The sequence below is a fragment of the Chionomys nivalis genome, chromosome 6 (assembly GCF_950005125.1).
Source record: "Chionomys nivalis chromosome 6, mChiNiv1.1, whole genome shotgun sequence".
Taxonomy (NCBI): domain Eukaryota; kingdom Metazoa; phylum Chordata; class Mammalia; order Rodentia; family Cricetidae; genus Chionomys; species Chionomys nivalis.
In genome coordinates, this window is record NC_080091.1 from 102,676,105 (window position 1) to 102,693,879 (window position 17,775).

Consider the following 17,775-nt stretch of genomic DNA (forward strand, 5'->3'; position numbering starts at 1 on the left):
ATTAAAATAGAGAGGGAACACTGGCAGATAAAGAGTTACTTGGAGGTAAGGGAGGAGGAAAGAGGTGAGAGAGCAGAGGGAAGTTTATCTAAAACTAGATCTGTATGAAAACCCATGTGGAAATCTACAATTTTGTAAGTCAATTAAGCAAAAATAATTTTAAGCTCTATGTGAGTGGATAACCCTGCTCCCAGAGTCATGGGTTCTTAAACAAAAATTATGGCACAGACGTGGGAAACCTTAGGATTCTTTGGTCTAGGAGGCTCAGGTGCCACAGAAGTGTAAGGCAGGTGCTGCAGAGATACTGGGATTCAGAGTGAGGACAGCATAGGGTTAGGGGGTGAAGAGAATTATCTGGAAATCCAGCACATAGTTATCAAATAGAATTCATCACGTAGTTATCAAATCCTCAGATTTGGGGATGTACTCAGTGTCATACGTGGGCCAGGCCTGAAGCCCTGGGTCAGGTCACGAGCTCTACTACATAATAGACGTAAAAATTAAATAGAAGTAGACAGCAAATAACAGAAGTAAGAATGTGGTGACCTCTGGAGAGGATGGCCATCGTGGAGCTTGAGGGAAGCCCTGAGGTCTGTCTTTCCTCTGTGTCTCACTGCTGCTCTCTCCTTTTCCCCTTCTCTCTCACACTTCTGACCTTTCCCATTTTTCTCTTTTTTCTTTCTTTTCTCCTTATTTTTCAAGATAGAGGGCAGAAACAGTTTCACTTTGTAGCCCAGGCTGGCCAGTAACCTCTATGTAGCAAATGTTGTCCTTCAACTTACAAAGCTTGGACCTCAGGCAGAGTGTCTGAGATTATAAGTGTGTGCTCCTACTCCTCATTTTGAAGTACTCTACATGTTCAGAAAAAAAAAATCTGAGTTTTACAAAAACAAGTGTGTCATATTGAAAGTATACCTCAATCTGTCTAGTCAGATATTTTTATACTTTTTGCATGTATGTGCATGTGTGGCTGTATACAGGTGTGCATACCTGTGGAGGTCAATACTAGTATTTTTCTCTCACACTGTTCCTGAGGAATGAACCAGGACTTTGTGATTATCTAGAATGTCTGGTCCTCAAGCCCCAGGGATGCCCTGCCTCCTCCTCCCACACTCAGGCTCTTTTCCTGGTGCTAGGATCCGAACTCAGGTTCTCATGCTTACAGATTTGGGCCACTGCCTAGCCTGTACCTTCTCTGTATGTATTTTGTATTCCAATAAGAGTTATCTTCATAAAAACTTTTACAACTTATATTCTTTGAGAATTTTGAGAACTTCATACATATTATGTATTTTAATCATACCACTGCTGCTTTATTTCAGCATTCCACCGGAAGTCCCCCTCCCAACAACTTTTTTTCCCAACCTCTCTTCCCCTCCCAGCTCCCGCCTTCTCTCCTTCTCTATTCCTCTCCCCCCCCCTCTTCAGTAATGCACAGAGTCCAGTCAGTGCTGCCCATGAACACACGGGAGGAGGATAATCCTCTGAATAGTCAACATACTACGGACCGCATTTCTGAAGAAAAGCGGGTTTTTCTCTCCTGGCAGTGTCTACAATTTATAGCTCCTCGGTTGGAGGGTGGAGGGCATTTGTGGCCCTCCTTAATTCTTGCTAGAATGTTAAAAAGAAAAGACTGACAGAGTATGAAGCTGACTTACTTTTCAACATTAGCTCTCTGGTCTGTGAAGTGTCCTACACTGCACACACCGACTGCAGGTCAACAGTCTGCACTTAGTTCCCCCTCCCATCTCTTGTTCTCCTGACTCAGGCTCTTGGTTATAGGGATTACAGTAGTTAATAGTGAATTATTTCTCAATTGGTCTCTTCAGAAATAAAATGAAGCTATAAATCAATTTATATGAACAACCTGGACATTTAACAAGCCAACCCTTGGCTGTACTGACCCGTTTGTCCCTTTTTGTGTTAACCATATATTCTCCTGGTTATTACCCAGACCGTCAGTCTATTAAGAAAGAGGAAAGACAGACACCTTTGCTTTCCTTTTTATCTCTTCCCGAGGCTGCTTCCCCACAGTCCAACTAATGCTGGACTCATCTAGGGCTCAGTGTGGACCTGAGGCGCCAGGACAACGTTGTACACGAGAATCCCGATTGACCACCAGGTGGCGATAGCTCCACTCTTCTTTTCTGGTGCCGCCCAGGCTCACCTTCCTTCCTTGAAGTTCCTGATTCAAGCTGAGGCTGAGGACAAGCTGAGCAGCAGCCTGAGAGGCTCCTCTTCCCGTGCATCTGACAGCAGTGAGTATGGGCGACAGGAATGGCTTTCTAATAGTATAATTAGCATCATACACCGCACCAATTTACGGTGCACAGTTGTGAGGCTATGGGAATATTCAGAGGTGTGCAAGCATATTCCATAATGTACTCTGCTTATTTAATCCAGAGATGCTTTCCCACAGCTTCTCTGGGTACTTTCAGGGTGTGCACGAGGGGCGGTGAGGATCAGGGTGTGTTATGGGTAGATTCAATGTGTGTGGAGATCACAGGCTAATTTTTGAGAGTCAGTTCTTTTCTTCCAACTTGTTGAGAAGATCTCTCCTGTACTTTGTTCCATGCTGGAAACTCCAGGTTAGCTGGCCCCTCAGCTTCCAGATCTCTGTGTTCAGATCACAAAGGCATGCCACTTTAGTCCCCTTTTCATAGTGTTATTTGTTTGAACTCAGATTGCCTGTCTTGTGTAGCCAACACGCTTACCTGCAGAAACCTCTTGCTGGACCCTGGATAGTTTTCAGAGCCCTTTTCTTGGTATGTAGTTCAGAGAATCAAATCCCGAGCCTTGCATATGTTAGGCAAGTGTTCTGCCGGCCTGTGGAATTTTCAATATATAAGCATTTCATCATACAAATAGGGTAATTCTTCCTTTCTTGTTTGTATCTCTCTTTTTCTTCTCTCATCACATTTCTCTGATGATCCAAGCTCTGTATTAAATAAAACTTAAGGGATGGTCACTCTTGTCTCTATCCTGTATTTAGAGAAATTAATTTAAGTTTTTCCCTATTCAGTATATTGCCGTTGGTAGGATTATCACAGTGCTCTTTCTTGTGTGCAGGTATAAGTTTTCTCTTCCTGGTTTGTAATCAAGAACGAGTTTAGTTTTCAAAGATTTCCTCCATCTATTGAGATTATGATATCATTATTATCCTTGATCATGTTATGTACTGAATTTCTTTTATCAATTTGCATATGCTGAACCATGCTTGCATAAAACACAGTGTTGAGTCTCCGTGTTTTTCTGTACTTTTTCTTGCTGTTGACTTTTTCTACAATTCCATTATGATCTGATAGAATACAAGAAATTACCTATTGATTTGTTAAAAGTTTGTGATGGAGTGTTCAGATTATTAATTTACAATTATCTTTATTCTTCCTAACTTTGACTGGATATCTGCTTTCTCAGGTAGGAGTACACCTTTCCAGTCTGTTTGTTTGAAATGCTGTTTTCCATTCTTTCACTTTCAGTCTTCACATGTGTGACCAGATAGTTGAGTTTCCCGCTGCAATAAACAATTGGTTATTGTTTTCTGCTTTTCACTTCAGCCTGCTTGTTGCATCTTTCACTCCAGAGTTGAGACCATTTATATTTAGAATAGTGTTAAATGTTTGTACTGAATGAGATCCTATAATTTGGCGGGCTTCTCTTCATCTTTCAATTTTTTGTTTGAGTTTCAAATTGTTATATGTTCTTTTCTTTCTCTCTCATCTTAGATGTTTGCTGGCTCACTGCCAGTTTGCTGTGATAAAACATCATGATCACAAGCTACTTGGGGAAGAAAAGGTTTGTCTTACACTTCCACATCACACCCCATCACTGAAAGAAGTCAGGTGGGAACTCAGGCGAGAGCTGAATCAGAGACCTTGAAGAAACATAGCATACTAGTTGCTCAGCCTGCTTTCTTAAATGTCCTAAGGCTCAAGTGGGCTGGGCCTCTCACATCAATCATCAATCAAGTAAATGCCCCACAGACTTGCCAACTCAATGGAGGCAATTCCTCAACTGAGGATTCTTCTTCCCAGATGACTCCAGTGTGTGTCAAGCTGACAAGAGCTAACCAGCACACTTTCTGAGTTACTGCTGTTGACTCCTTAGAACTACAGGAGTTATTTTCTCCTGAGCTCTTGCAATCTTAATTTTCTGTCTTCTCCCTTTGTAATTTTATTTTCCTGTGAGTGTCTTCTTCACTGCTGCCTCTGTGGTCATGCATTGCTTTAGCTGTGTTCATCTTGAAGATCTTTATAAAGGACAAACTTGCATGTAGTCACATTGGCTGTCACTTCTTTTCCTTTACTGCTCAAAACACATAGTTCCATGCTTTGTCCTTCAGCATTTCTGTCAAAAAAATGTGTTGTTCTGATTGGTTTGCCAATCAGGTACTTTGTTATTAACATGGCTCTTAGTAGCTTCCAGCATTCTTTTCTTGTCTGAAGTCTTTGAATTTTATGATGAGTGTGATATGACTATAATAATTCCTGATCATCTATGTAGTGGTCTATATTATCTCTGTACCTGGACATTCTTATCTTTCAATAGATGCAGGGAATTTTAGGATGTTTCTTCAATGAATAGGTTTTCTCTGCCTTTAGTCGCTGTTTCAGCATTCTGTTCTAATAATACCTTCATGTTTGGTCTGTCTGTCCTGTCCTGAAGGACATTATGAGTTTTTCTTTCTTTTTCTTGAATAAAGACAAATGCAATAACTCATTAACCATGTATTTGAAACCCTAGAATTTTGTCTTTCAGCTAATTTATATTGTTGGTGAGGGATGTAAAAATTTATCTGCAAAAAAAAATTATCTGCAAACCTCCCCAAAATTTGCATTTTTAAAATTTCCTTATTTATCATTTATCTCCTATATTGTTTTTGTCTTATTTCTGTCAGTTGTTTATCTTTTGGATGTTCTATACTTTTTAAATTAAATTTTTTAAATTAAAATTTTGAATGATTTTTTTCCCCTTCATTTTATGTAATTAAGTATACTTAGACTAAGTTGCTGACACCATATGATCTTTTGAGGAAGTTGTGTTCCCTTGTTTTCTCAGATTTTTGTGTTTTGTTGTTGTGGTTTGTGCACCTTTGGGAGTGAATATGGTTTCCACACTGATGCGAGGATTTTAACATTGTTTCCTTCTACAGAGAATACTGGTCAGAGTGCAGAATAAACCACAGTAACAATACGGGAGCCAACTTCCCTCAATAATAATAAAGGGAATAATGAAATAATGGACAGGAGTTGGTGGTGTACACCTTTAGTCCCAGCAATTGGGAGGCAGAGGCAGGTGGATCTCTGAGTTCAAGGTCAGTCTGATCTACAGAGTGAGTTCTAATGACAGACAGGCTACCAAGAGAAACTGCGTCTCAAATAAACAACATCATCAACAACAACAATGTACAGAAAGTAAGGGTCAGAAAAAAGAAAAGGAGAATAAGATAGAGAGCAAGGGATTAAAGTCACTATGTACCAGAGCATCATTCACTCTAAAGACCTCCTGCCTTTGTAGATTCTTCTCCACTGTTGGCCACAGAGGTCTCTGTGGGCTGTGGTCCAGGTTGGCACTTCTGTTTGTGGCCTTGTCTAAACAAAGCCATATCTACCAGATGCTTTGGGGGAAGTGGAGGTGGCAAACAGAGCATGGAGTTCTGCAATGGAGAGAAATTTTGAGAGCTGAGTTGTTTGCCTAAGCATTTTCAGATCCTATGCAGCAGCAAACCATCATGCAATAAGGAAGAAGCTGTAGAAATTGAGTAATACTTTCACCCGGGTTATCAGTTCTCAGGCCCTGTCTGCTGCACACAAATTGCACTACAAGTCAGTTTCAGAAACCAAAGAATCTGTCAGGCCCCTGCTCAGAACTCTCGGGCTCAACAGTCATCCAGAGGAGCCATGCCATTCCTGGTTACAGGAGGCAGGACTGCCTGTCCTCATTCCTCCACAGCCTGAGCTAGGAGTGTGTCTCAGTCACTCGCACCTGCACTACTGTCCCTCATGGCTGCCTACCCACCAGGGCATCCCAGGGCACCATGACATGTGCTAGATGATTTTGGATCCTACCACAGCTCAGACTCAGAGAATAGAAACTCCTGGTTCTAGCTCTGTGAGACAAGAGTGTATTGAGCTTGGGCTGCTCCGATCTGAGTTCCTTTGTGTTATACAGGACAGGAGTTTTCAGAGTGTGCCTTGCCCTGAGTGACTCCATTTATACAACAGTGATTTGCTTCATTTCGAAAGTAAATTCTGAGGCAAAATGACTGTTTACCTTCTGTGAGCAAGTGTCCATCACAAACAGTAGGACATATGTTGATAAATAACTCACCAATGCAAACTAATTATTCCTACCTACACACATATCAAGCCAGAAACACCTAGACCCATTGATTTTTGAAGAACTTGTCTAAGAAACAAAGCCTATGTGCTTTTCCTAAACATCAGAGCAATGAGGGCTGCAGACCATACCCATTGGGCCACCATCAGCCCACCTGATGCATGCATCACTAGATACAAGGCAACAAACTCTCAACTCTATCTGTCCCCAGGCCTTCTGCTCACATGACCAGCCCGAAATGAAGTGTCACACTAGAGCTCCCATTTGTTCAGACCCCTTAAACCTGGAGTCAGCTCTGTGCTTCAAAGCAATCTGCCCCATGAACCCTCTCTCTATCTTGAACTGACACTGTGCCTTGAATCATCTGAGTATTTACTGGCCACCCTGTTCCAGGACAGCTCTCTCTGCTGCATGTGTATCAGCTCTGTTTTCCCTTCCACAGCTCTGCCTTAACCCTTTCACCACTGTAAGCCTTTCTGGTGACACTGTGTATTGTGTTCAATGCCGTCTGTGATCTGAGAGACAATATTGGTCATTAGGATGAGAAGGAACCAGTTTACACTTGCCAAAAGTCACAAGCCTCAGAAGAAACAAAAGTACCTGGGAAATGAAAGATTAGAAAGTTGATGCAGCTTATGAATGCCTTGTTCTTCAATAATCTGACATGTGGATGACATACATGTGCCCATCCATGTTTTTCACATGATATCCCCATGCCAGTAATTGATCCAGGGAGTTTATTCCCAGTACTGCCCTGCCATGGAGGAGGAGCCAGTATGAGGTCGAATACCTGTGCTGGATTTAAGTCTCAAAAAAGTGATAGGTTCTTCCTGCCAGCCTGTCATCACCAGGGCAGCCTGTTTTACCTTGGAGTTACTCCCCTGGCCTCACACATGTGGAACATGCACTGACTGGTACTCTCAGGCCCAAATCAGTCTTTCTCTATGTGCTATTGTCTCCTGTCACAGCCGTTCTTGTATAGGAACTTCAGACCCTTTCGTCAAGTCTTGTAGACGCCTTATGCTCTTGTGTAGCTCTCTTTTTTCCCCACCTTGGGGATTCTTTTTTCATATGATTATCCTCATTCACAATGATTTCATTTCAGTATCAATCTTGTTTGTCTAGTTCTCCTTCTTGAGGTATCAGTGTTTAAGTGGTTGCTAAATACATTTATTGAAATATTAATTATGATTGTTTTAAAAATAGACTTTATGTCTTCTGATAAGAAATATGTAATTCCCACCTTTCTGTCTTTAAATATCAATTGTCACATTGTTAATGATTGCTAATCAGTGTCTGGATTAATTGTGAACTTCCCTCTAAGTTCTCACTTTAGGAATCTTTATCCTTGTTACTCCCATCCCTAGAATTCTTAATTGAAATTTGGGATGATATTTTTGAAAGGAGGTATTTAACATTCTTCCAGCAATGTCTGAGTTGAGTACACTGATGTATCAGAGGTTTATGCCCATAGTTTGATTTGTCCTAATTCTCAAAGCCTCAACCTTCTGGATCTCAAGGCATAGGGTTTAGAGCATGTCATTGTTCTGAGGATCCAGGTTTGTCTGGTGACATACTGCTAATACTATTACTAACAAATAACAAGGCTTTTGGTAGATGTGTTTAGCAAGTTTTATTTTCCTACCTTTTCTGGAGTTGGCCCTGTATGGGAGGTTTTACTGTGCTTAAGGCAGGAGGGAAGGCAGTAGGGGGCTGGGTTCGCTTCCATGCTGCTGTTTCTCAACCCTGTCTGCTTTGGTTGTCATCAGAGCTCTTCACATAGCTGCTCCCACCCTGTCTGCTTTAAGGATGCTCCTGGAGGAGGCTTGCCTGAGCAGCTGGTCCCTCACAGGCAGGAGCTCACTACCCAAAATGTCAGCTAATAAAAAAGAAATCTGGCTGTGTTGACAACGGCATTTTAAAATGTTTCATAAACTCAAGGCCTTACTTTAAAGCAGACAATACCTTGTGAAATGGGACATTTGAGTTTAATTTGTATTGTTTTTTAATGGAAGCCTTAAACTGCTTAGCTACTGATTTGGTGTCCCTAATCCCTGTCATTTTGAAATCTAAGTCTTCCTAGATTTGCAACATACCCATTATAGAAATGATGATGTCATCATTATCAGTTCCTCTTCTTGGCTGTTTAAACATACCTAATGACCAAAGGTACTGAAGTTGTAAATATTCAAAAATTTCTCCTGATCGTTATGCAACTTCAACTAATTATGTTAGTTGAAACAAATCTCTCTCTGTGTTTTTCTGTCTCTATGCCCCCCTTCCTCCCTCTCCCCCCACCCACAGAGCAGATGTGGTAATGGTGGTCATGTATTCAGCCTCTGAATATATATCATAATATGTTTTTGAAGTAAGACAAATCTGCCCCATTATCTGCCCCTTCTTTCTTTATGAATTATGAATAGCATTTATACTCTACTCATTAATGCTCATTTGTTTCTTAGGAATTTGGTGTCTAAGAGGAGTCTATATCCTCATGTCTGCTTCTCATTGGGTCCTTAGGTGATCACAGCAATATGAACTAACTGTTCATCAGGGATATACCTATGGCTACACAGTTTAACAATCCTTAAGTGTGCTGGTCTGAGTAATAATGTCTGTGTGGACCATCAACTTACTATTGTTTTTCCTTCTACAGGAAGAAAGAGCCTCTTGAGATATCTTCCAGTAACGACCCTGTTATAATCCCAATGTTAGAAGGAAAGCACAATGACCTTCCAGGCACGGACACCAGTGACCCAAACACACTGACTGGAGAGGCTGTGTTAAGTTTCCATAACATCAGCTATCAAGAAACAGTGCAGCATGGCTTTTCATTTTGTAAAAAAACATGTGTGATAGAAAGACTATCAAATATCAAGTATGTGCATGAATTAAATAGACCAGTATATTTAACTTTTTCAACACACACAGACTTTCTATATTATCTATAAACTGTGTGTTTGTGTTTATGTATGTCTATATATCTATTTATATATATTTATAAGTATGTGTGTGTGTTCACATGTGCAGATATGTGGATGCTATGACACTTCATGGCACAAGGATGTCAGAGGACAACCTTGAGCATTGATTTTCATCTTCTACCATACTGCAGACAAGAGTCCCTCATTGCTCACTCCAGAGTATGCCAGGCCAGCTGCCTGCAGGATTCCTGGGATTCTCCTATCTCTTGTCTCCCATCTTTTCATAGAGCATGGAGCTACAAGTGCCCATCACTGCACCCAACTTTACATAACTTCTAGGGGATTAACTTAGGCCCTCACCCTTGCACAGCAAGCACTTCATTCAGTGAACCATCCCCCCAACCTCACCTTCTCATTCATGATCACAGTGAAATTAATGAGGTGGAGACCAAAAGAAAAGCATGATGAATTAGTGACACAAAACATTGGTTCTTTGAAAATACAAACAAGTTTGATAAACCCATAGGCATATTATAAAAAAAATCACAAGAAATTATTTTAATTCAATAATTTGGGATGAAAATACAGTATCAAAGACACGCTGTTAAATTCAAAGTATGATGAAAGAATATTGAAAATTTAATTCCTAGAAATTCAATATTTAAAAGAATTGTGTACACATCTATACACATATCCCCTCCCTAAACTGAAGTGAGCATTTATAACAGGCTGACTGGGTCAGTTACCAGTGATGAGATGAAAGCAATGAGGAAGTCCCAACAGCAGAAAGTCCGGGTCCTCAAATATTTGCTCAAAATTCATTAAGAGCTAAAAAGAACTAAAAGCAACATTCCACACATTGTTCCATGACATAGAGAAGCCATGCTTCCAACCAACTCTGAGGAGAGAGCACACATCTAAGATTTCCCCACGCAGTCTGCATAGACTCTTCCCCCCCGACCCCAATCATTGCAGCTGTTCTTGGGCACTGGTTGTTTCTGCTCCTCAGCCTACAACTTCCACCATTTTCTTACTAAGAGGGGAATGGGATTGACACATTGTCTGGATATGAAATAACAAATGGGAGCATAGCTATGTTTTCTATAAGAATATAAGACTATGCCTTTTTCAGTCTGGGTATTCACTACTCTGTTTTTGGACACAACTTGTGTTTTTGCTGCACCTATCCATCGATAAATAATATGCTCTATATGATGGATCTCTCCCAAATCTAAATTGAGTGAATGTTAATTTATTTATCATGATGAAGAAAATCATCATTTTTTGTGTGTGTATTAGATTTTCCGTTTTGATTAACTTTATTTTTTGTTTGTTTGTCAGTGGGTTTGTTTATTTTTATTTTTCAATTTGTTTGTTGTCCTTCTGGGGTTGGATTTTGTTTTGTTTTTGAGTGTTAACTTGGCAACACTCTCCTGTCCTCTGAGTGCTTCTTTCTAGTCTTTGGATTTCTACTTGAGATGTATTGATTTTAGTTTGATTCTTTTTTAATAGTAATGGCACTGCTATTTACGTACCGTGAATCATTGGTTTCTTGTGATGAAGTTTAAGAGGCAATAAGCAGGACTATATGAAGATATGGATCATCAAACATTAGCGAGAAGCTGTTATGTACTTGACACATAAAGGCTTTATGTGTAATGGAGTCCTTCTGAGAACCTGCCACTTGCTTCAAGGACACTGAACTTAGATGCACCTGTTTCAATAAAGACAATTCCTTACATAATAAATAAAAGGGGTTTTGTGACTTCTAAGGCAGTTTTCTGATGAGTTTCCACTAGCAATTGACGTCTTTTGTAAATAATAAGCCCCTATTGATATTTTAATTTTATGAGTTTGTATTTATATTCTGTGTACAATTTCACCCAAATTCAACTACATATTCAGTGTAAAATCTAAGCTATTATAACTTCTTTTTAATAGAAAAATTAATAAGTAAGATTTTGTGTTTACAGTGGGATCATGAAACCAGGACTCAATGCAATTATGAGACCTCAAGATGGGAGCAGATCTTTGTGAGTATAATGGGAAGCATACAAAGTCCACAGTATCCAGTTTCTGTGCAGTAAAAATCACTCCTATAGGAGTTATCTGAGTACTGTGTGAGTGTGTACGTGTGAGTCTGGTACCATGTGCTGTGGGTAGTGTGCAGGAGGGTGCATTCTAATTTTATACCAAGAGCAGGAAATCTTACAAGGTCACTTTACTGATGGGAAATGACAGTGATTGACAAGTGGTGTTGGGTCATATTATTATTTAATGTGTCAAGATAGTATTAAAATTAAGAAGATTAAGGAGAAGTTTTGTGGAAACAAGAAATCACCACCAGGCCTAATTCTCAAACTACAGCAGCACATTACCTGTTTGAGTCCCCAAGGTCAGATCACAGGGAGAGGAGGTCAGGTGAATCATGTGCTATATTCATAATTGTGGGATGTATTACAGCACATAATGAACAGAGAGAGAGAGAGAGAGAGAGAGAGAGAGAGGTGTTATTTAATTCTACAAATGTCTTCTGTTGTCCGATTTGCCTTTCCTTAAGCTTTCTCCATGGCTTAGATGTTCTCTGCAAGTATTTGCAGGTACCATCACCAAAATTCCTGTACTCTACTTGGAAGTCAAATGAGAAGGGGATGAAAATCATTTTAAATACATCAGCTTCTGTATTTAAAATTACTAAAACATGAAAGACTATTTTTAAGTAAAACATTAAGTTTGGATTTATTATATGTGACTAGGTTACATATATTAGAGTGATGGGTTTATTGATAACTATCCATAATTAAATTCAAACTTCCTGTTAACCTTAAAGAATGGCACGGTGATGCGCACGGTGACTGTGAGAGAGAACATAGAGTTCTCAGCTGCTCTTCGACTGCCAATGACTATGACAAAAAATGAAAAAAGAAGGCGAATTAACGAGGTCTTGAACTTCTACATCTGGATAAAGTGTCAAATGCCCAGGTAATGTGAAGAAAAGGCTTGAAAGACTCAGAGTCAAAAATGTAAATGAGAGAGAATGAGAGGCAGAGAGACAGGAGGGAGAGAGAGAGGGAGGGAGGGAGAGAGAGAGAGAGAGGAGTTGAGAGAGAGAGACAGAGACAGAGAGAGATAAATCCATGTGTGAATAATATGACATTCTATCAGCGGTTTCCTATAATGTGTGTGGTCAAGGTGGTTGCTTTCTGCATTAATGAGTAAGTAACTGGTTACATGAAGTAAAGTGGAAATTGAACTGGGAAACCTTAATAATGCTTAAGTCTGGTAATAAAGTATAATCGAGCAGGGAAGAGTGTCCCTCACATGGCCATTTCCAAGTGCTCCTCGCATGAGCCTCCTTTTCCCTCATCCTTAAACTCTTGACAGAGAATTTGATAAGTGCTTTATTCTATTTATTGTCTCTTCCCCTAGAGGACTTGTCCCTTGTTGTTCCAGAATGTGTTTCTGCACTGACACAGGACGTGAGATGGAGAACTCTGGCTCTGTATTCACTCTGCATTTATTTCCCTCCAGGGTTGTCCTTGGCCTCTTTAGCTTTTACTTCTCACTTGTGTAGTGGTTGTTATTTTCTGTAGTCTTTCTTTTTGTGTTTTTATCTCATCCTGTCTGTGGTGCCCAGTTTTAACTGTCAGCTTGACACAATCTAAAATTAGAATCATCTAGCAGAGAGTCTCAATGAGGAACTGTAGTCAAGTTGACTTGTGGGCATTTCTGTAGGTGATTGTCTTGATTAAGTTAGGCCATGTGGAAAGACTCAGCCCACTACGGCAGTGCTATTGTTTGGATTTATTGAGTTGAACACTGACAGGCATGCATGCATTCATCCTCTCTGTGCTCCCGACTGGATGTACCTAGCTGCATCAGCTTCCTGCCTTTGTTTCCCTGCAATGTTCTACTGTAGTTTTAAACTGTGTTCTGAAATAAAAAACTTTGTTCTTTGTTTACTTTTTATCTTATCAACTGTACAGAAGCAAGGGTACACTTTGCCCTTGCTCCCTGCTTCCTTATCTTCTGTTAATATTTGTTCTCAGACCCTGTGGAAGGTTTTATAGATACAATCACATGCAAGTTGTGCAAATCAATGGATCAAGGGTCTCTTCCTGCTAAGACTTTTACAGGATGAGGAAAGGTAACAGAAAGTTTTTGAGCTTCATAGCTGACTGTTGTAATAGCTTACTAGTTTTTTACTGACATATTAAAAAGAATATTTATAGTATTTCATCTCTGAATTCCTCATTTTTTATCCATAAAAATAAGGACATTTCTTTATCTTAGCAATTCTATTCTTAACTATAAAAGTGAACAAATTCTTAATATCCTCAGCCCTGTCTGATCTATAATCATTTGTAATTCCCAATTTTTTATTATTTCATTGTTTAAAGAATCTGATCAAGCATTTAATTTATTATATGCATTGAGTTTTCCAACATTAGGGTTGTTTCCCTCTTCTTGTGTCCTCCAAACTGTCCTGCCCCTCACAATGACATCAAGTCACTGAGAAGATTATATATAGATGCCTGCTGAGCAGACATATGGTGATATGGATGAGAATGGGCTCCCCAGAATAGGATTCTCATGAATTAATTCCTGTAGTGTCTCCTCCTTAGAGGCAGTGAGGAATAGGAAGGTATTGGCTATTGATTCCCATGATTCTCTCCATAGTTGTTTATGATGTTTGTGTTATTGAGAATAATAATAGAAAAACTGACATTTACCACACTTTCTTTTTTCCTGAGTGATGGAATTTTGTGTGCTTTGCTCTGTTTATTTACATGGTTTTATGTTTACAATAAGGTCATTTTTTGTTTTATTTTTACCAATAGTTAGTCATTGATCTCAGTTGCTTATTTGTTTTATAAGCAACAACATACAAAGATATTTATTAATTTCTTGAAATTCATGCAATGTAATAGATTGTAAGAATTTTAATATAATTTCTTAATGAGAGCTTTCACAAAGTGGAGTGCACATGTGCATACTTTCATTGTGTGTGTGTGCGCGCACACGTGTGTGTGTGTGTGAGTGTTGCCAGAGACCATTCATTCCTGGCCTCTCTGACCCAAAATAATCAAACAGAAACCATATTATTTTCAATACTGTTTGACCAATAGCTTAAATGTATTTCTAGCTAACTCTTATATTCTAAACTAACTCATCTCCATTAATCTGTGCATCACCATGAGGTCATGGCCTACCATCAGGCTCCTGCAGAAGCTTCTGCCTCCTGCGGTGGCTACATGGCTTCTCCCTGACTCCACCTACTCTTTCTCTACATCTCTGTTCAGATTCCTCCCCTCGACTTTACTCTGTTAAGCCACTGGCTGAAAGCAACTTTATTCAATAAAAGCAACACAAATACAGAAGGGCTTCCCTCACCATTTCCCCTTTCCCATCTAAATAAAAAAGAAACTTTTAACTTTAACATAGCAAGATAACATACAACAAAACAGTTATCAAGCAAGACTTATAGTTATAATATTTATATCTACTTTATCTTTTAACATAACTAAGAAAAACTATAACTATATATTCTTTAACTCCATCAAAGACTCCAGAAGAATATGATATCACCTAAGTTAACAGGAAGTGCAATGTAAGCAACTTACAAAACTCTAGAATTGACAGAGACATCTCACTGCCTGGACAGTCACCCAAAGTTCTTCTGTAACATTGGGCATACAATCTTCAACCTATAGGCCCATAGTATCCAGCAGAATTTTCCATGAAGCAAGAAATACAAAGATCTGTTCTGCCTTGTAATGACAAAGTCTATCAGTTGCTTTCTTCTGTGTCCTGTAGAATGTCTGGCAGATTCTTATGTGAAGCAGGAACCACGAAGGACCATCTCATATTTAGACAAGTTCAGCAATCATTTTTCTGTGAGTACTGAATGTCCAGTTCATACAGCATAACATCAAGCAGTCCAGCCAAGAATAGGTTCTTGCCCCAATGGCTAGCAAACTCTATAAGGAGCCTTTTTGATGCCCATCATCCTCTTGAAGTAGATTGGTGCTGCCAGGAGCAGATGTGTCTCATTGTCATGTAAAGTCCTAAGTTCTTAAAATATTTTAAATGCCATAATCTGTTAGTCTTTGAAAGGTTTGAAGAATACTCCATCTGAAATATATCTCTGTACATCTAGAAAAACTAACTAATATGACTACTGTTGACTATTATAAATGATTTATCTATTAACCTGTACTTCTTAATTACACATTAAATTTTTGATTGAGCTGCACAAACACAATACTTCAATCAAGAGCAAAAATATGTATATATAATAATATTTACCTTAAATTTGTATCAATAGACTAAGATCTATACCAATATAAAGTATTCCTCTCTAAAGCATACCCCCCTTTAAATGTAAACAAACATTTAAAAATAATCATTTAGGGAATTTTGGCATAGTTCTCTCCAAACTGATTCCTGCTTTTTGTTGGACAAAGTAATTTGGGTCATTTACAGAGACAATTGAGGGTGTCTGGGTTCATTAGTCAGAAAGGAATTCACAGATTTTCATCCTCTGTGGAAACAAAAGAAGAACCTCGTGTTCAAAGCAACAAATCCTTAGATCAAATTTTGAAGTCAAGATACCTTTAAAATCTATATGTTGGTTTAGCTTATCAGCCCATACAAAGAAATGTCTCTCTGTACTTAGCTCCTTTACAGTCAAAAAATTCAAAGAAAATATAATAATATACATAATCCATACTGTCTGCTTATATTCCATTTTTATATGGGTTATTTGCTTTTACTCTATTACTTTTTAATATTTACTTTTTTATCTTTACTCCTTTAATCTATCACTGTCTGTACTCTGGCTCTTGAAAGATTTTGTTTCATTTTTTAAAAGCATTTACTTCCTTCTATAACTGTGTACATTCTTTTTCTTCTCTCCCCCAAGCCTATGTAAATTTATTCAACACTGTAATCCACTTAGAGGTACATATCTATCTGAATCTGTCTTTATTGCATATCTGTAATTATTTTCTGACCAGGAGCACTTTTCTTAAATGCCAAGCAGGTATAACTAGGAGCAATTTTGAGGTCCTACCTGTTGGCTCTCCCAGTCCAACATGGCTGAGGCATGTTCACTGCCTCTGAGAGCCATGCACATTTCCCCATTTTTAGGCACACAGCAGGTCTATGTTGCTATTAAACAAGTTGTAACACTCTGCTCACAAATCCCATTTAAATGTTCCATAATCAGACCTCCCGAAAAGAGTCAAAGCTGGTTGTGCTGGCAAATCAGAAAGCCACCATTTTTTTTCTTTTTTTTTTATTCTTTTTTACTTAAAATTTCCAACTGCTCCCCGTTTCCCATTTCCCTCCCCCTCCTCCCACATATTGCCCCCTCCCCCTGCTCCCCTCCCCCTATCCCCACCCCCTAGTCCACTCCCCCTCCCTCTCGATACTGAAGAGCAGTCCAAATTCCCTGCTCTACATGAAGACCAAGGTCCTCCCACTTCTATCTAGGTCCAGGAAGGTGAGCATCCAAACAGGCTACGCTCCCACAAAGCCAGTTCATGTATTAGGATCGAAACCTAGTGCCATTGTCCTTGGCTTCTCATCAGCCTTCACTGTCCGCCTTGTAAGCCACCATTTTTTAAAGTAGTTTCATAGTTTTTACTGCTAAAGCTGAGTCAGGAAACCCCTTATAGGAGCCACATCTCTGCTTTCAGTCAGAAAACACAGCAAGAAGCTGTGTTAAACTCTGGTTTGTGGCCGGGCGGTGGTGGCGCACGCCTTTAATCCCAGCAGTTGGGAGGCAGAGGCAGGCGAATCTCTGTGAGTTTGAGACCAGCCTGGTCTACAAGAGCTAGTTCCAGGACAGGCTCCAAAACCACAGAGAAACCCTATCTCAAAAAACAAAAAAACAAAACAAAACAAACAAACAAAAACTCTGGTTTGTGTGTGTGTGTGTGTGTGTGTATGTGTGTGTGTGTATGTGTGTGTGTGTCTAGAATTTCTTTCCAAGGTTTCTCAGATTTTATATGGGTGTAGTTGACCATGTTGGCATCAAATTGTTTGAATAGCCTCTGGCAACATGTGTGTGTGTGTGTGTGTGTGTGTGTGTGTGTGCATGTGTTTGTGTGTCTGCCTGAATGACATAACACTTACATGAACATCATAAGACACCTTTGTCACAGGTCTGTTCTCACCGCCCACTTTGTTTCTAAGGAGAGTCTATCTTGTTCTTCTGATACCCTACACAGGTGACTGATGCTCCTGATCCACCTCCCATCTTTCTGTGATGGAGGAGTTACTTTCATTTAATAAAGAAACTGCCTTGGCCCATTTGATAGGCCAACCCTTAGGTAGGTGGAGTAAACAGAACGGAATGCTGGGAGAAAGAAGCCGAGTCAGGAGTCGCCATGATTCTCCTACTCCAAACAGACACAGGTTAAGATCTTTCCTGGTAAGCCAGCTTGTGGTGCTACACAGAATATTAGAAATAGGTTAGATCAGTATGTAAGAGCTAGCCAATAAG

The 17,775-nt window shown here is 39.5% G+C and overlaps 1 pseudogene; it reads right to left on the reverse strand.

Annotated features, from left to right (window-relative positions):
* Positions 1–2,062: 2,062 nt before the first annotated feature.
* LOC130876403 (ATP-binding cassette sub-family G member 3-like) overlaps positions 2,063–17,775 on the reverse strand; it is a 71,954-nt pseudogene continuing 56,241 nt past the window's right edge.